This window comes from Callithrix jacchus, chromosome 7 (genome assembly GCF_049354715.1).
Source record: "Callithrix jacchus isolate 240 chromosome 7, calJac240_pri, whole genome shotgun sequence".
NCBI classification, from domain to species: domain Eukaryota; kingdom Metazoa; phylum Chordata; class Mammalia; order Primates; family Cebidae; genus Callithrix; species Callithrix jacchus.
In genome coordinates, this window is record NC_133508.1 from 36,460,824 (window position 1) to 36,481,306 (window position 20,483).

At 44.4% G+C, this 20,483-nt stretch overlaps 1 long non-coding RNA gene across 2 annotated transcripts in view; it reads right to left on the reverse strand.

The window, feature by feature from the left end:
• Positions 1-20,186, reverse strand: part of LOC128932565 (uncharacterized) — a 28,534-nt gene extending 8,348 nt beyond the window's left edge. Inside the window, exons 1-3 of one of the 2 annotated variants that reach the window (XR_013520425.1) lie at positions 19,999-20,186; positions 18,610-18,716; positions 1,007-1,205 (exon numbers count right to left, since the gene is read on the reverse strand). This is a non-coding gene — a long non-coding RNA (uncharacterized LOC128932565). The remainder of the gene's footprint in view (positions 1-1,006; positions 1,206-18,609; positions 18,717-19,998) is intronic. The other variant, XR_008482531.2, reaches the window with a different exon arrangement.
• Between the last annotated feature and the right edge of the window lie 297 nt (positions 20,187-20,483).

The window sequence follows — 20,483 nt, forward strand, 5'->3', positions numbered from 1 at the left end:
AAGTCTGTTATAAAATGTATAAAACTTGGTGTGATTGATGAGCTGAAGAATAGGGGATAATCTGGTTATCCAATTTAATGAATTAATAAATTTATAAATAAGTTTTATTACAAATTAGAAAGTAGTTTTCATGCCCTGAATTATAAGCCACAAAGAATTGAACATCTACTAATGAAAAGTAGGAATTAATAACAGAAAACTGTAACTTTTGAATATTATAACCTATGAAGAAACACAGAGTGTTATTTATTTATTTACTGCAGAGACAGGGTCTCCTTATGTTGCCCAGGCTGGTCTTGAACTTCTGGACGACTTTTGGGCTCTATATAATTTTTACAATAAATGGTTTGTATTTAGTAAAGGAGAATTAATTACAGCTGAGTCTTGAGCAACATGAGATTTAGGGTGCTGATCCCCCCTGCAGCTGAAAATCTGCTTTATATAAAAATCTGTTTGTTTTGACACCTCCAAAACTCTACTAGTAGTCTACTGTTGATCTGGAGCCTTACTGAAAGCATAAACGGTCAATTAACACACAGTTTCTATTTTATATGTACTGTATTACAATAAAGTGAGCTGGAGAAAATGCTACCTAAATGTGACACAATGCATTGTACAATATGAACTGTATGAGGACATCTTTATTATTTATTTATCAAAGGGCTACTGTAAGTCATGTTTTGCAAGTTGCAGGAGACAATGATGGAATACAACTAGTCTGGGTCTTTAAGGTGCTCCCATAATACTGTAGAGCTGTCCCTATTGAATTTGTGCATTTTTTCCAACAGAATTTCCAAAAAAAAAGTTTTTATCCATTTATCCACTTGTCCACTTAACAAATAACTGTCAAGTATCTTTAAGGTACTAAGCATCTTTCTTGTTATTATCTTTTTATTATTATTACTACTACTTTATTTAGTGCTTATTCTGTGACAGAACCCCTTTGTGAGCTTATAATTATCACTTATTATAAACTATGTAGTCATAGCTTAAAATTATCACTTACTATGTTGTTACCACATTCAGCGTGTGTCAGACATTTTATATCCAAGGTGAAGAATTAAAGCTTTGAACAGCTTGGTATTGTCAGCCAGGTGCGGTGGCTCAAGCCTGTAATACCAGCATTTTGGGAGGCTGAAGCAGGTGGATGACGATGTCAGGAGATCAAGACCATCTCAGCTTACACAGTTGAAACCCTGTCTCTGCTAAAAATATGAAAAATTAGCCAGGTGTGGTGGCACACAGTTACTTGGGAGGCTGAGGCAGCAGAATCACTTGAACCTGGGAGGTGGAAGTTGCAGTGAGGTGGAGGTTGCAGTAAGCTGAGATAGACAGCGTCACTGCATTACAGCCTGGGCAGCACAATGAGACTCCATCTCAAAACAATAACAACAGCAACAACAACAAATGGGTAGAATCCAGCCGCAGAAGCTCACTTTTATAATTCTAGCACTTTGGGAGGTCAAGGTGGACAGATTGCTTGTGCTCAGGAGTTTGATACCAGCCTGACTAGTATGGTGAAACCCCATCCCTACTACACACAAAAAATTAGCCAGGCATGGTGGTGCATGCCTGTAATCCCAGCTACTTGGGAGTCTGAGGTAGGAGAATCATTTGAACCCAGGAGGTGGAGGTTGCAAGTGAGGTGAGATGGCGCCACTACACTTCAGCCTGGGTGACAGAGCAAGACTCCCTCTCAAAAAATAAAATTTAAAAAAAGGCGAAAAGTAAAGTTTGGTAGTATTTAAGGAAAGCACACAAAATGAGTAGAAGTTTACCATGTAAGGAATCAGAAGGATATGTAGCAGAAGGAAAATTTAACCAGATGTGTGTTTGGCAGAAGAAACATCTGAAGGAACACCTGACAAGGCTGCACCCTTGGCAGAGAGAATGCCTGATGAGGCTACACCCGTGGTGGAGAGAATGCCTGAGGAGGCTGAACATTTGGCGGGAGAGAAGGTCTGATGAGGCTGGAGGCTTGGCTGAAAGAACGCCTGATGAATCTGCACCCTTGGTGGAGACAACGCCTGAGGAGGCTGAAAGTTTGGGGGAGGAAACCACTGATGAGGCTGCAGGCTTGATGGAAAGAACACCTGATGAGGCCGCGCCCATGATGGAAAAGACGCCTGGGGAGGCTGAACACTTGGCAGACAGAAGGCCTGACGAGGCTGAATGCTGGGAAGAAAGAAGGCCTGATGATTCTGAAAGCATGGAGGAAAGAACTCTTGAGGAGGCAAGGCTGAAAGCCTGGTGGAGGGATCGCCTGACTGCAATTAGCTTAGCTTAATCATTTCTCTTTATGGAGATGGGATGGGGGTAATGGGGATAATGGAATAATAAATGTCTAAATAAATTTGTGTTTCTGCAGCAAGAAAGAATAAATAATGGCTATGCATTGGAAGCCAGCAATGTTCTTTGCAAAGATTCATCAGAAAAGTTTGATCAGTGGAGTCACAAGATTGGTTCTGAGTATCAGGGCATTCTGGTCATGATATAAAGCAGAGATTAGAAATTTTTTTCTGTAAAGGGCCAGATAGAAACTATGTTAGGCCATGTGGTCTCTATTATAGCTATTCAACTCTGTTATTGTAGTGTGAATGACAGCAGTCAAAATGTTGTGGGAACTCAAGCCAAGGGGGACAAGGAGACCACGGAGACGAAAGAGAATTTATTGGTGTACTGACTGATGATGGTGAGGCTAATGCCTATAATGGCTGCCAGCCCTGAACAAACAGAACGTATTGCTTTTATACAATTTGAGGTGGGAAACCAAGGCAGGAAACAGGTTTAGGAAAAAGACAGTTAATCAAGTTTTGCAATCTTGGGGAAACATGCATTTTCTTCGTGATTTTCTTGACCTTATAATACTGCAGCTGAGGTAGAAGGGTATAGTTGAGGAAGACACCCAAGGAGACCAGAAAAACAGGAATCGCACAAGTATGTGTGGGCCACGGCATTAAGACATCCTCTGGTGCTCTTATGTAAGTAGGTAGTGGGCAGTGCTAGGTCTGCTTTATCTCTACTTTCTCTAAGAATGGGTTTTATGACTAGCCTGGAATGGGTGCTGTGAGATAAGTTTGCAGCTGCAGTTGGTTGGGCTGAGCTGGGAGGGGTTACTTACTTTTGCTTATTATGATTTTTTTCTTGATAACCTAGTCCTAATGTTAACTACTACTTATTCTACTTCCTCATTCCCCCCTTAAAAGCTCTTTTTAAAGGGATTTCATTACTAGAAGGCTTTTCTCTCTTTTCTTTTTTTGAGACATTACAATTCACATGATGCCAGGATGGAGGGGTCAGTCTGTCACTGAAGTGTTACTGTTCATTTTCCTGATTGCAAAACTAGCTCACCAGTGTACCTTCTCCTGTTGTCATCTGTTTTGGACATACTGATAGTGAACTGGCAAATTCTTTTGGCTCCTGTTGGCCTCTCTGCACTGTGCCTGTCTTAGGTCGTCCCTCGCTCTGGAGACTCTTACTCATTATTGATAACCAGCCTTCCATCTGGGGCCTTACAGGGCATGCAGTATCACTGGGTATCATTGTTGGAGGCCTTTGCTTAGCCCGGAAGACAAGACTGGAGCCAGGTTACTCTTTCGCAAGCTGCTTCATTAGGTTATGACACCTGATGTTTATACTTCACGATTTGGCCCAGAAGTTCTTTACCTGCACATCTGTACTTCATGTGATTCAGGGAGGGAACAAGAGAAGGCAGAGTATGAGGAAGGAAAAATCCCCTCAGAGGAGTCCTACATTGGAACTACAGTTGTCTGCCTTTTTACTGTGTGGGTTCTTTTCCTGTGAGGAAAAAGGCTGTTATTTAGTTAAAATCATTATTTTGGTGGTAGTGTGCCTAGGCACTACTGCCTCTATGGTTGATTGTACACTTCTCAATAAAAGAGGAAAGAGGCAAGGGAGCTTTAGGAAGCTGCCTAATATGAGAATTACACTCCCTATAAGAGTTTTGAAGCCACAAAATGATGAAAACCATTCATCAAAAAGAGAATTTGGAGACCAAGTTTGGACTGGGACATGGGCCATTTTCCAAATTCTCGGTGATCTATCTCCATTATTGCTTGTCCATTGTCATCAAATTCTAAACAATTGGTTAGGTTAAATTTTCCACAAACCTCTCCTTCTGAGGTCAGGAGATAGTCTAGTGCCAGCTTATTCTGATATATTGCATTGCTCATCTGTGGGGCTTGTATGGGTAGCAAATCTAAAGCTCTGTATGTTTCATTGGTTGTAATTTCTAGGACTGCCTGTAACCTAATGATGTGGTTATCACACAGATGGGAGTGTGATATCCACACTTATCCCATCTTGGGCCCAAGCAGCTGGACCATAATAATTATTCTCTCTGGGGGCCAGTCAGTGTTTTTCCAGTCTTCTATTTGTACATCTTTCTTTATGTTTTATTGCTTGCTTGCTCTTATTCTGGACTCATGGTATACAGAGTACCCTAATGTTTTCCCTTGCTCCACTGGAAGCAAAAAAAATGATGGTTTGATGATGCCTAACACACAAGCCCTCATCCATTTTTCTGGCAACTGCCTGTATGCCTGCAGGCCACAAATCCAGTTGTGGCCTCAGGGTGCCTGCCAAGCATTTGAAGCTTCTAGTTGGTACCAAGAATGGTTTAAGGAAGGAAATCTGGAAAATGGGTTAAAACAAGGTGGCTCGGAGCTGCTCTTACCTGGTCTGTTCTCCCTCCATCATTAGGTCTTTCCTGTAGTTTCATTGTAATATTCCTGTCCTAGGCATGCCAGTTCTCCTACTGGATTAGTATAGGTGGCTCCCCAGTGGGCAATACAGTACCTTCCTACAATAGAAGGCTAGCACTGGAGCCTGTGGATGATAACTCCGGAGTATCTGGGGCATAAAGGGTTAAAGCATAATTGTCTTGGGTAACAATTCCTTTGCTTCCCAAGGCCACTGGTCCCCATGTTAGTTCCTCCACATATGTAACATGAGGTGACCCCTAGATTTCCTGCTATACTTTCAGCTAACTGAGCAAATAGATTCCTAGTGGTGGAAGGTGAGTCAGGAATTGGTTAAAATGTTAATTGAATGACTTAAAGACTTGAAACCACTGTTGGGGTCAATGAGCTTAGGTATTTTGACAATATAAAAAAGACACAGTGTCATTTGCCCATTTGAGATACACAAGGCCTATCTTTCTTTTCTCAGCATTTTCTTCATCTACCTTAGTTAAATTATTTTATCCTACTGGTACTTTGATGCCTGTGACCCAAATAGGTGAGTCTGGGTCCAAGACAGTGAATTCTATGAGACTGCAGATTTTCCCTTTATCTCCTATTTCACAGTCATCATAATCTTATCAGTAGATGGCATCACTGATCCAAATCAGGATTGGAGTAAGCTCAGCCTGCTTCATTTGAGGATTATAGGTTTTGCAGCTATACCTTGTGCACACGGTTAGGATTTCTCTAATGGGGGTGTTATAACAAGTTGGAGCTACAACTGTTATTTTAAAGAAGTGTTTTTATTGGCCAGGCGCGGTGGCTCAAGCCTGTAATCCCAGCACTTTGGGAGGCCGAGGCGGGTGGATCATGAGGTCAAGAGATCGAGACCATCCTGGTCAACATGGTGAAACCCCGTCTCTACTAAAAATACAAAAAAATCAGCTGGGCGTGGTGGTGCGTGCCTGTAATCCCAGCTACTCGGGAGGCTGAGGCAGGAGAATTGCCTGAACCCAGGAGGCGGATGTTGCGGTGAGCCGAGATCGCGCCATGGCACTGCAGCCTGTGTAACAAGAGTGAAACTCCGTCTCAAAAAAAAAAAAAAGAAGTGTTTTTGTTACCTGACAGGCATCTAAGTATAAGAACACACTTCCTTGATGAGAAGGGGATACCCAAGTCAGGTTGTAAAGGGTTCCTTCTGCTGACTTTTCATGGGGCTCAAACCAACTCTCAGGAAAAAGTTTGGGATCACAGCACATATAAGGTTGACCATCACCTGGATCACAAATTGAATAGGTAGTTTGATTATAATGCAAGTTCCTGGGGAAGCTCCTGTACACTCATAATGTGCTTGGTATAGTAGGGTCTTAACTTGTGCATTCCCTATCCATGTAGTGTGGGTGCACATAGGAAACCCGTTCTTGACTTCCCCCCCTACTAAATTTGCCATAAGAGCTAACATGGGCAAAATGAAAGGCATAAATTTTATACTAAGACTGGACAAGAAATGTTTTTCCCTGGGAGCAAAACTTGGCAGCAATCACAACATGCTAACGGGATAGTTAATATTACTAAAATAACAACAAGGCTTAAACTTTCACTCCACATATACTTGTCCGGTGGCAATTCCTCAAGCTTCAGCCGTGCATTGACAAGTCAGCTTCTGGTGGTGTGACTAGAGCAGGGCTTAATGATTCCTCAGGGTCAACTGTGTCTGAGACTGAACCAGGCTGGTCCTGGTCCTTGTCAATAACGCATCTCAAAGTTAGCATGGTGGTATGCTCTGGATCTGGCTGACTGGTCCACTTGTCTTGGGCTGCTGGCTTTGACCAGCTGTGATGAATCCAGAAAACAACTTCAGCAACTTTAACAGCAGTGGGGGTGGAAATAAAGCAGCCCTTCCATGTAAGGCCCAATGTGATTGGGTTCCACTTTTAAACACAGTCTCCCGGTTTAAATAAATGGATTGGAGTTATTAAACTTATAGGTATTCTGTCCTGTACCCAGCTTTGTACTTGCTCCATGGCTATACTTAAGGCCTGTTTGTCTCCTTAATGTTATTTCTCCTATTTCCTTAAGATCTCCTTTTACCTGGATTATAAGTTGGTGGGGGGGGTCTCCCAAACAAAAGTTCATAAGATGAATATCCAGTCTGTTTGGTTGGGGTGCATTTCACTCTGAGGACCATGGGCAAGACTCTGATCCCACCATAAGTGTGTTTCCTGATAGAATTTCTTTATCAATTGTTTTAATGTCTGGTTTATTTGCTCTACTTTCCCTGAACTCTGGGGATGGTAGGAAGTATGTAATTTCCAATTTATTTTCAACAGCTGAGAGAGATCTTGAACAACCTCAGCTACAAATGCTGGTCTATTGTTGGATCCTAGAGTCAGAGGCAGCCCAAACCTGGGGATAACATCCTTTAATAAGGCTCTGGTCACTTCTCTGGCCTTTTTAGTTTGAGTGGGGAATGCCTCAACTCACCCAGAGTAAGTACAGATGAATACTAACATATACCAATAGCGTTCTGCTCGAGGCAATTTGGTAACATCTACAAGTGGGTTTTCCCATAAGGTTGCTTCTACTCTGAATTCCTGGGTGTTGAAGTGGCCCTGCCACAGATTGTTTTGGGCACAGGTTAAGCAGTTTTTACTAACAGTATAGGTGATGGCAGTGAGGTGCAGCACGTAAAAATGGTGCCCTATTAGGGCTTCTAAAGCTGTCTTCCACATATGTGTTCCCTCATGGAACTGCTTCACTAACTTCAGGGCCATTATATTGGGAATGGCCAGCCACCTGGCTGAGAATTGCCACCGCCCACTTTTGGAATAATTCCCAGCCTCTTGAGTGAACAGGGCTTTTTCACTAGGGGCATAACTAAGTTTTCCCATAGGTAGAGGTTCTGGAAGAAGAGGCATCACAAACTCCTTGCCCTCCAATGATGGAGTCGCTATAGCCTCTCTGCTTTCCTATTGCCCCCTAGACTCATAAGACCCATATGCCTGGTATCCTTTGCAGTGCAGAACGGCTACCTTTTCTGGTGCCCATACAGCATCTAAAAGCTGCAAGGATTCCTTCTTTGTGTTTTATTTTCTTTCCTCTACCTGTCAGGAGCCCTCTTTCTTTATATATGGCTCCCATGGGCATGCAGCATAGCAAAGGCATTTTTGGAGTCAGTATATATATTGGCCACTTTTCTTTTGCTAGTAACAGGGCTCTTGTTAGAGATATTGATTCTGCCTTCTGGACTGATGTCCAGGTGGCAAAGAGTTTGCCTCTACCACTGAGCCATCATTTGGCCCATAATCATATGTTACCATGGCATACCCAGCCCAGTGGATTTCTCCTGAGCTAAAACTGCTGCCATCTGTCAAGTAAACAACTTCTGAATCACTAAAAGGCAGGTCTCTTAGATCCCTTCAGCTCAAGAACACCTCATCTACTATATCTATACAATAATGTGAGAGGGTCCCACCTACAGGTGGCAGGGTAGCTGGGTTTAAAGTATTCACCGTCTCAGCAACTATGTAAGGGTTCTCACGCAAGAGCCCTTGGTAACTACCTAGTCATCCTAGGGTTTGACAGCCAGTAATGTCCTCTCTGGTCTAGTAAGGTAATTACATTTTGGGTACCCGGATGATTAACTGCTGTCCTACCATCAGCTTGCCAGCCTCCTGAGCCAATAGGGCTGTGGCCACTACAGCTTTGAAACAGGGCCAGCCTAGTGCTACAGAATCTAACTGCTTGGATAAATATGCTACAGGTCAATGCCACAACCCCAGCATTTGTGTTAGGACTCCGATTGCCATTCCTTTTCTTTCATGTACATATAAAAAGAAAGGCTTGGTTTGATCTGGTAGTTCTAAGGCTGGGGCCTGAATTAAGGCTTTCCTAATTTTTTTGAAGGCCTTTTTAAAAATCTGTTTCCCAGAGGGGTTTCTTTTTTCCCCTTTTTGTGGCTTCATAGATGGGCTTAGCAATGAGTGTGAAGTTTACAATATGACAAAACTTGCTGCCTCTGAAGACTCCCTGGTTTTGTTGGTGAGTGGTAAATGTAGGAAGTGCATACACATCCTGCTTCCACTCACTACCACACCCTCTTTTTCCTTGACTTACCATGAACTCTAAATATTTGACCCTTTTTGAACCTATATGGACTTTTTTCCAGGAGTCTTTATGCCCTGCCTTCCACAGGATGTGAAGGAGGTCTTTAGTATCCTTTAGGCAATCTACTAGTCGGGGCTTCAAACAAAACATCATCAATGTACTGCAGGATGATGCACTCATTGTTAGGTGCAATGAAAGCTTTGAGGTCCGTGGTTAGTGTTTCTTCAAATATTGTAGGATAATTCTGAAACCCTTGTGGAAATCTAGTCCAAGTGTACTGCGTTTCTCCCCATTGGGAAGCAAAAATGGGCTGGCTTGTGGAACACAGCCTGAGACAAAAGAATGTATACTTCAAGTCTAAGCAAGTAAACCAGACTGCACTAGCAGGTATTTGTCCAAGCAAGGGGTATGGACTGGGCACCACTGGGTAGATTGTGACTGTAACTCTATTAACAGCATGGAGGTCTTGCACTGGCCCATATTCACCAGATGGTTTTTTCACTGGTAAAAGAGGTGCGCTCCATGGTGACTTACACTTTCTTAAAATCCCATATTCAATGAGCTGTTCTATCTACTTCTGAATGCTCTGGACTGCATTTATTAAAGTAAGGTATGGGTGGACTCTCACTGGGATGGCTCCTGGCAATAACTCTACTAACTCTACAAAGACCAGTGCTTGATTGACTGCCAGTCCTTATGGATTGTTTTCTGCCCAAACTCCAGGTATCCTAGAGTCAAAATCATACTTGCTGTCACAGCCTTGGGTCTATCTAGTGCCCAACCAGGGAGTGCCTCTGCATAGTCTCAATTCCTCAGACTTTGGGTGAGTGAGGGTAAACACCACTGCCTTATATTGGCCTAGATTCAAAGTTACGTTTCCTGGTGGGCTAAAGATTTGTGCCTGCAATTTTTGGAATAGGTCTCTTCCTAAAAGAGGAATTGGCCAGTCAGATAGGTATAAAAACTCATGCTGAATTTCCCAACCAGCAATTACACATCTTTTAGATTGACAGAAAGGCCTTCTTTCTGACACTCTGGTGGCCCCAATGATGGTAGCATAATTTTTGGTTAATGGCCCAACTGGCTGAGTCACTATTAACTGCTCAGGACCTGTATCTATAATAAAACTTGTTTTTTGGCCCCCTATATCCATTTTGACCATGGGATCCTGGAGGTGAAGAGAAAGAGAGCCCGATCTGTCTCAGTCTGCATAATTTTCAGCCTCAACCATGCCTATTAGGTCAGTACTGGACTTCAGGACACTGGAATTATCATGCCATGGGCAAGGGAAGAACCTCTGGTTTGACTGCATCTCCTGAATTTGGTTTCTACCCGTATCCTTTTCTGGGCAATCATTTTTCCAATGATCTTCCTTTTTACAAATTACACATTGGTTCCTTCCTACTCTGAATTGGCCTCCTGCTGCATTTTGGTCCTTCCCTTGGCCCTGGGCACAGCCTTGGCCTTCCTGTCTTCCAAAGTAATTTCCCCCGTCAGCTAGGGGGACCACTAGCACTTTTGCCTGAGCTGTCGGCACTGTTTCATCTTTTCCTTTTAGTTTCAGTTTAGCCTCTCTCTCTTCCTTCTGATCATGGTTTATGAACACTTGACTAGCTACTCATATAAATTCAGAGGCATTCTTTCCATCAAACCCTTCAATTTTTCAAAGCTTCCACCTGATGTCGCCCTGTGACTGACAAAGGCTGTATTTACCATTCTCTGATTTTCAGCTGCTTTGGGGTCAAAGGGAGTATAAAGTATGTAAGCCTCACAGAGCCTCTCACAGTACTGGCTGGGGCTTTCATCAGCTTTCTGTAGTGCCTCTTTGTGTCTCTGTAATTGTTCTAAATGAGGGGGGTTTTTTTGGTCCCAATTTGGGTCAGTGTCAGGGAATTGGGCCTCTACATATCAACATGCATCATTTTTGCCTTCAGATACATTGCTCTCCAGCCAGCAAAGAGCTGCTTGTACTATTCTATATCTTTCTTCCATACAGAACAGAGTAACAAGCAGCTGCTGACAGTCTGCCCAAGTAGGGTTATGAGTTAGGAACATTGACCTCATTGTGTCAATTACTGCCCGGAGTTTTTCCTTATAGGAAGGATTGTGATGTTTCCTATTTAAATGATCAGTTGTGGAGAAGAGCAAATAAGAGTAGACTCATTCCTCTCCTCTCACCTGGCACTGTTCATCAAGATGCATTTGAGCCTGAGTGTCTCTAAGTGGCATCTGCAAAACTCAAGTGTGGCCCAATCAGAGGTACCCTGCTTCCTAGTCCTGCCTTTTCTCACTGATTTTGGACAGCAGGGGTGAAGGTTCCTCTCTCTGAGGTGATATTTGAGTCCTGCTGCTTTCTGAGCTTGTCTTCTCAAAGGACATCTGCTCCTCTTCTTGTCTGAGCCTCGCTAGAGATGGATATATGGGACATATGGAGGAGGGACTTCTAATTCTTCTGGAGGAGCCTGCAAAATTGGTTTCTCTTGGCTCCTTAAGAGTTTAATTTCTTTTTTGGGGGGCTCACACATTACATTTTCTCTGGCCTCCTTTGGGCCTCCTTGGGCAACCAGGGTTTTGCAGTACTCAGCCATGCACTGTCCTAGCCACTTGGGCTGCATCTGAATTACATTTAGCCAAGAATCAATATGTGGAAATTGATCTGGATGCCCAGGCTGGCCTGATGCCCCTGTTATTATTTAACTTGGTCAGTAATCTTCCTGTCTAGAGTGCCCTCTGGAGGCCAACCAACTCTAAAGGCAGACCACTCCAGATCAGATGGTCCTTAACTTCTGAAGGGAAAATTTGACACAATACTTCCCTGAAAATACTTTCTTGACATTTTCTAGAGTATACTCCATAGGAGAGGGTTTTGTCTCTTTGCCTCCCTCTTCCACTCAACATGACACACACACCTCAGACATTTTTTCCAGGCTGACCTGGCCGGGCCCTATTACATGGAGGTTTGGGTAATGCTTGGTCAGGAGGGTTTCTTAATCCCCTGTGGTGCACCTGCCTTTTACAGGGATGCTCCTGTTGACCTTATTCACCACCCTAGAACAAGCCAGCCACACACTCACCTCGGAGGGCACAGTCCATGCTAAGGAAACTGTGTCTCCCCACGTCACTACCTGCATTGGTTTCTTCCAGAACTGTCTCTTCCTCACACTTTCACACACCTCCCCCATCTCAAAAATCCTCAACAGACATGGCAGGTCCCTCCCACACCCTGGGGCAGTTCACACACACCTCTGTTCCTAAGACTTCATATGGAGCCTTTCTCAAGTCTTAGGGCTACTTGCTCATTCTGCTGGTTTCACTTTCTCTGTACTGACTCAGCAAGCTCTATCTTGCTGTTCTGTGTCAATTGCTGGCTCAGGGGGCTCTATATCACAATTCTGTGTGGGTTGACAGTCTGAGTTTTGTCTTTTCAATTTCTTAATTGTGGTTTTTGATAAGCAGAAGTTTGAAATTTTTATGAAGCTCAGTTCACTTTTATTCTTTTATAGTTACCTCTAATCTAAGAGATCTTTGCTTATCCCAAAATCAGAAAAATAGTCTTCCACATTTTCTTTTAGAGTCATCATAGTTTTAGTTTATACATTAAATCTGTCATTCGCATCACATGTCACATTACTTTTTGGTATGGTGTGAGTTAGGATTTCAAGTTTCCTTTTTTTTTCAACATATGGATATCCAGTTTTTTCAGCACTACTGTTGTTTCCTTTTTTCATTCATCTGCTTTGGTATCTTCATAAAAGATCAATTAATTTTCTATGTATTGGTCTAATTCTGTACTGTTCCATTGATATCTTTCTCTGTTGATATATTTCTCTTCATTACTATGACTTCATAAAGTCTTGAGAAAAGATTGTGTGAGTGCTCTCAGTTTGTACTTCTTTCAAGATTAACTATTCTTGGACTTTTACATTTCCATATGAACTTCAGAAACAGTTTATTAGTTTCTACAATGAAGCCTGTTTAATTTTCTTGGAGAATTGTATTCAATCCAGATCATTTGGGGAGAATCAACATCTTATTACTGGTTTTCAATAATTCATAGTTTTCAATGTAGAAATCTTGCATGTCTGTTTGAAATTTATTCTTATGTTTTATAACATTACTGTAAACAGAACTTTCAATTTTTATTTTCCAGTTATTTGCTGTCAGTATGTAGATATACAATTCATTTTTGTATATTGACCTTGTAATCTGGAATGTTAAATGCACTTATTACTTCTAGTGGTTTGTTTATATAGAAAACTAAGAAACTTGCAATTAACATTTTCTGTGAGTATAGTTTTACTTCTTTCTTTCAAATCCTCATGTCTTTCATTTCTTTTTATTGCTTTATTATACTAGCCAGGAATTCCATAGTGTAGAACAGAAGTCGTGAGAGTGGGCATAATTGCCTTGTTCCTGATCTCAGGCAGAGGCTGTGTGTGACATGGGAAGCAGGAGGGACTCATGGTGTTGGAGGAGGACCACGAAGAGCCCCAATCCAGCAACAACTGCACACATGCTGAAAGAACTTATGGAAGAATGACTTGAATGCCTTATATTTTTATTTTATTTTATTAATTTTGAGATAGGGTCTCGCTCTGTTGCCCAGACTGGAGTGCAGTGGCGTGATCTTAGCTCACTGCAACTTCTGCCTTCCACTTTAAGTGACCCTCCCCCTTCAGCCTCCCAAGTAGCTGGAGTTACAGGCATGTGCCACCACACCCAGTTAATTTTTGTATTTTTTGGAACGATAGGGTTTTGCCTTGTTGCCTGGGCTAGTCTCAAACTTCTGAGCTCGAGTGATCTGCCTTGGCCTCCCAAAGTGCTGGGATTACAGGCATGAGCCACTGCACCCCACATCAGATATCTTAAGAGCAGGAATTGGCAGCGGTGTGGAAGCCAGGGATGCACGTGGAGGCTGTGAAGCCTGCAGATGGGGGTGCACTGTGCACCTTGAGCGTCAGGATCCTGTCATGGTGCAGATCTGACAAGTGGCCTGGCTATTCAGCAAATGACCTGGAAGGCTCCACCCAGTGTCACAGCCAGGCATTCTGAGCTCCAAGGGTAAAGAGATACAGAGACATGTGGGGAAGGCAAAGAGCCAGCTGCTGGGTGTTCATTCTGCCTCCAAACCTCACCCCAAATCCTGCCTGTGGGTTTGGTATCATCTGGACCTTGGGCTGTGTTGTATCAGGTAATAAATATAGCCCTATTTTTTCCAGAGATGTAAATGTAATGGGTGTTGGATGTGCTCTGTGCAGTTTACATAATCACCTCCTATTTGCCCCCAACAATCCCCTCAAAAAGTTATTGTATCATTGGGTAACAAGAGTCTAGTCTTACTTGCCTTGTAGTGTAGCCCTCTTGGCTCACTGCAGGGAGGAAGGGGGCAGGGGGAGAGTACAGTACGAAGGATAGCAGACAGAGGAAAGGACCCGGCCACACCACAGCATGCAGCAGAAAGAATCATGGAAGCTGCCTCTTGGGGCCCTCCCTCCTGGGTGAAGATCCCACAGCCTCAGATGGGCCCCAGCCTGTGCCTGCAGGCCTCCTGCTGTGAAGCCTGTAGGACCCACACCCCACCCTGTAGGCATTGCTCCCAGACTCCTGTGGCTGGATGTCAGGGATGTGAAGTGGAGTCACCTGCTTGCAGCCTTCTAGCAAGTGTTCATACTGAGGGGTGGCAGGTGAGAAAGCCATCTAGATCAGCTGTGGAAACTAAGGCATAAGAGACTAACACTGTCAGACTCCAGTGAGGATCCATTGTACTTTGCAATAGTAGGTCACTGGGGTATCCATTAGGAAGATTTCGGAGCAGCCAGTGGCTTGGCTTGTTAAGGGATGTGGGTGAGCTGGTTTGAAGGCTGCTGCTCTACTCGGCCCCAGAACACCTTAACAGAAGCTGGCTGGGCCACTTTTCTCCAAGAAGCTGCTTCTGCAGTACAGTCCTGGCCTTAGAGGGGCATGGAACAGCTTCAGCTCCCCATTCAAGAGGGAACTCCTGCTGCACGCCTGGGGAGTCTGGAGGACAAACCTTTGGAATGTGTCCCACTTTCCGGCTCATGCCCTGCTCAGGCCCCTGGTGCTGGCCGCCGGGCTTGGCTTCCCCATCTTGGATTCAGTGTCTCTCTCCACCTGCCTTGCCAATGACAGAGTGAACATCCTAAAGCCCAGCACTGTCCTTGCGGCTGTGCCCAGAACCCACCACGTCCTCCTTTGACCAAGGGCACTCAGGCTTTCCCAGTCTGTTCTAATCCCATCCATACATTTCCCCAGAGAACAGCCAGCGCCTAATACCTGATGGGAACACACACCCACTGCCAGGCTGAACAGGGGCCAGGTACTCTGGTCTGTTCTGCTGTTGTCCCCACAAACTTTATTTTGCATTTCCTCATCACCACTGCCAAACCCCCAAACTCTCCATTCCATATTCTTAGGTAACCATAAACTGCAATCTTCTCTAGGCAGTTCTGATAGAATTGCTAATAGCATCGGTTATTCACAAAAATGTCTGTTTAGACAACATTCTCTGGGCATTCTACAGACACATCCCGGATCCCTGGCCCCCTTCAGGCCTGTGTGCAAAGGGGAGCCCTGCTCTGTGTCCTATGCCACTCCCAAGGCCCAGCAAAGAGCCTTCCCTGGAATATCTTCAGCCCACAGCCACGATTCCTCCCATTGCTAACCCCCAGGGTGCTGTGTGACAGGGCAATGGGGTGAGAGCACATGGTTGCTTGTTCTTTGAAGTGCATATAAAAGACTGTGTAAGACCATAGAGTGTCTTTCTGGGTGCTCACCCTATTTTCCAAGAACATCATCAAAAACAGTTGTCTGTGGCCACTCAGCCAGGCCAGGAAGCCCCAGGTCCTAACCAGGGCCTTCAGCTGAGGGCAGGGAGGGCTTCACAGATCAGGCCCTTCCTAGTCTGCAAGACTAGACAATATCACAGAGCTGGGGCAGTGGCCCACCCCATATAAAGGTTTGCTATTATAATTATGATAATTAGTTATTGTTATTACTATCTGTATTCTGATTAGGGCAATTTACACATGGTCCCGTCCCCTGGCAACTGTCAGATTAATTGTCATCAGAAGTACAGGGTTCTGTTTTGTTTTTTTCCCAATATATAAACAGAAACATAAGGTGTGGCTGCTTCTTCTTTGCATGTGGCTACTCCTCACCAAGCACCCACTCCTTGCCAATCTCTGTCATGCCAGGCCCTCAGCTTCCTCTCTAGTCCTCACAGTGACCCCACCAGGTAAGCACCATTGTTTCCACTTGATAGATGAGAAACCTGAGGTTCAGGGAAGTGAAGGAACTGGCCCCTTTCCAAACTCTAGAAGGAGGTAGAGTTGAGATATGATCCCAGATCCATCTGACCCCAAAGCCTGCACCACATGTATGAGAACTTCTTGGGTACAAATATGGGACTGCCACACAGGTGCTTCCTTTTGGGTCTGTGTTTTTCAAATGCTTACACAGAAATAAATGCCAAGTCAACAGTTACTTTTGTCTTCAGTGAAGGCCCTGCCATGCTGTCATGTGGCTTCATTGGTTGTGGTTACAAGGCATGTGCTTCGCTCCAACACCCCTGTGCTTTCTAGAGAAGTGGCTTGCCATCTAAGTGAGAGGTGGGCTGGGACTATCTTCATTGTCTCCAGAGCTGGATGACCAAGTGAGGTGAATGCCTCTTCCAAGCCTTGATTCTTTTGCACTTGAAGAAGCACATTGGAATTACTAGAAAACCATGGCCATCAGGGCTCTGACATTTGGATTCCTGGTTCTCCAGACAGTGAAACGTGTGCGACTTCCAAAAATGAGAAGACTTGCCATGTTCAAGGTTCTGTTTTAGAGAATACTGATAAGACTTAGCAACTACCCTCCAGGAAATTCATTCCATTTGAGGTAGCAGAGATATTGCAGTCCGGTCCAGCATTCCAGGATTCCAGAAGGCACCTGAGTGCAGAACCAGCTTATCCAGAGCATACATACACATAGAGTGTGATCACTTTTCTTTCACCATATTTTCTGTCTCTTCAATTTCTCATGTATCCATCCATCCACCCACCCACTCATCTATCCATTTGTCCATCATCCTTTTATTTATCTATCCTGTTTATTCATCCACCCACCCATCCACCCATCCATCCATCCATCCATCCATCCATCCATCCATCCATCCATTCTTTGATGCGTGGATGGATGGATGCATCCATTCATCCATCAGTCCTATCTGTCCATCCATCCATTCTTCCATCCATCCATCCATTTATTACAACCAAGCATATTCAAAACTTTTGTTCCTATTCTTTCCTTGACCTGAAATTCTTTTTTCCAGAGGTCCACATGGTCCATCTCTTCTTCTTTCCTGAATGTGCTGAGGTTTCCCTTTCCTAGCAAGTCCTTTCCTTAGCACCCTATAGAATAACAGCAGCTCTCCCAGTGTTCCTGTCTATTTTCCTTCTTCTACTTTAGTTTTTTAATACCATTTGTTGAGGCAGCTGTTTTATACTATATATGATAAGACAGCTGTTTATATTTTACATATATATGACAGCTGCTTTATATTTTACATATATATCCATGACCACCTCATATAAAAAGAGCAACTCTCCCATTGTACCTCTCTATCCTCCTTATTCTACTTTAGTTTTTTAATATCATTTGTTGAGATACTCTATATTATTTTGTTTATAGGAGGATAGAGGATTTGTCAGCTTCATTATAATTTTATTATATCCTACCCTAAAACAGTCCTAGTTCTAAAATAAGTACTCAATGTGTATTTATTGAAAATTGAGTCAATGAAGGAATTAATGTTATAACTAAGTATGTGCTATCTTTAAGAATCACCCTTTTGGAAGATTATATACTTAATTCCAATGGTGCCATTCGTAACTTTTTAAAATTAATAATTACTTGTGTTTAGCACCAACACATGCTAAGCATGTATGCATTTTATTTCTAACTCATGATACGCTGCAGGAGGGCAATGTGTTCCCACTGTTAAGATGGAGAATCCGGGGCTCCCCAAAGTGACATAGCTCATGGATGGCCAGCCCAGGCTTCTGACTCAGTCCATCTGCAGCCAGCCCCCTTCCCTACTCAACACGGACTCTCAGTCATCTCAGACTTCCTTTCACAGAAGCCTCTCATACCTGTTTTAAGAGATGCACACAGAGCCTAGCCCCATCACCCTGTGGCCATACCCAGCCCTTTGCCATGTCCATCTGACATGTTTGTTTACCGCCTTGTCTGATTTGGCACCAGATTATTTTGACTGCTTCCCAAACCCCATCAAAACGTATAATTGTGCCTGAAAACAAGACCTAATGTGCTGCTGAGGGCAATGCCAAAGGGGCTGGTCTCCACAGTTCATTATCCCAAAGTTTAAATTCCCAAAGGAAAAATTTAGAAAAACCATCCAATTAGAAATGTCCCATTATTTATGAACAGTAACAATAAATAGATAAAACTTCAACAAAACCAAGAAGGTAGAACTGAGGACACAAGATTTATCACAATTTCAGAGGGTAATGATAGTTGCAAGTCAAGGAAATAAAGGGGGATATGTATGAAATTGATGATAGAGCCTGGAAAGACACATCCAGCAAGCAGAATAAAAGATATCCAAGAAAAATTTGAAACTCACTAGTAAGAGAATGAATAACCACAGTGTAGATATAAATTTGATGTTACTGGATATTAATATCTAAAAGTAAAAAAGCAGCATTTAAAAATGTAAAGTAGAAGGGCAGCATTCAAAAGAGTACATACAAAATAAAAAATTACGTTAAAATACCTGGAGAGAAGCATATGTGGCCAGGAGTGGTGGCTCACACCTGACATCCTCGTGCTTTGAAAGGCTGAGGCAGAAGGATCGCTTGAGGTCAGGAGTTCGAGACTAACCTAGGCAACACAGCATGACCTTGTTTCAAAAACTAATACTAACAAAAAAATTAAGCAAGCTGGCACATGCCTAGAGTCCCAGCGACTTAGGAGGCTGAGATACTGAATATATCCATCTCCTCCATTTTTCTTTTATCCTTTGGTATTCTTTCTTTCCCACTCCTCTTTTCATTCCAAATTAACTAACCACCACTGTTCACCTTTTTGTCACTATAGATGAGTTTGAATTGCATATATAATTGTATATAAGTAGAATCATTAAAGTAAGCATTATTTTTTGCCTGATTTCTTTTATGCCACTAAAATTATTTTGTGATTCATTCATGTTATTGCACTTACCTATAATGCATCTATTTTATTGTGATTTTCCTTGTAGCAGAAACCAGTTTAATACATGCTGTACATGCGCCGTGTGAAACAGGCCTACCACCCACAGCCAGGAAACCCTAGGGCAGAGCACCCTGCAGCCCATGTCCAGCTCTTGGGCACTCGGGAAGGGAAGAGCAAAGTGCATCAAGTTCATAAACAGAATAAAACAGGCTTAGGTGAGCCCAGGCCAGCAAGCCTCCAGCCAGTGTTTGTCTGCAGTGGCTGCTGGGCTCACAAACCCTCCTCAGTGTGGGCCAGACCTGTGGTGACGCCAGCCAGGTCCCCAGCCTTGAGCAGCTTGAGATAGGTGAGGGATAGACATAGTGGAGGTTGAGCCAGTCTGACAGCAGCTCAGAGAGGAGAAGCACCTGCTGCCATCTTCCTGGGGCCTGCTGCTGCCGGCACCTGTCCACCATCCCAGCACAGGCCACCTTCTCACTGAGTGCCCCCTTGCACTCAGACACAAAGATGCCATGCAGTGCCCAGGCCAGTCTGGCAGCCACTGCAGCCTGGCTTGTACTCCAGGCACCACGTCACCTGCACCAGCTGCTTCTGTCTCAGACTGCTCAGGCAGGTCCTGGGACACACACTGCAGGGAGCTGGAAGGGATAGAGGGTGGGGTAGCTGGCAGTGCTAGCCTGGGGGACGCTGGGCTGGGGGACCTGGGGCTGCTGGGCTGCGCTGACCACAGGGCTGCTGGAGTCAAGGCATTCACCCTCCTGAGCGACATCAGGCTGAGGGCCCAGGCTGAAACCTCTCACGTGGTGGTGAGCTGCCCGGTGGTGGGCAGCTGGCTCGATGTCCAGCACCTCATCCACGTGGAAGTGTGAGTACCAGAGGCTCAGAGAGTTCATGGGCACCGCCTGGAGGGCTCAGTGAGGCCAGGAAGGCCTCGTGGTGCTCCTTGACTCACCCCACCATCTCCTGGCTGAAGAGAGAAGCAGGAGGCCTGAGCTGAAGGCTGCTCCTCTGGGATGCTGGTTCAGCCCTGGGGCTTGACGGTGTGCTGGGAACCTGGGAAGCGGATCCCGAGACACAATCCTTGACGGTGGGCAACCTCCACGGTTCTGAGTTGGCTACGTTGCGCTCCCCAAAGCGCTTGAGCATCATATCCTGGACACCCTGAGTGACCCTGGTGAAGGTCGTCATCTTGCAGCCATTGTGGCGTGTGCCCACGAGGGTGTCCACGCTGTGGAATATCCTGGCGGCAGCAGCCTTGGAGGGCCGGGCGGGGCGTGAAAGCACTGGGAAGCGGGCACCTTCTCACCCCGTGGCGCCGCTGGGCCCCACGGCTTGTCTGCTTCCCGCGCGTAGGGCTCTCCAACATTCTGGGCAACGGGTCCACTGCCCGCACGCGTGAGCTCAGACAGGTGAACTTTCAGGCTCCTTGTCTGGCTG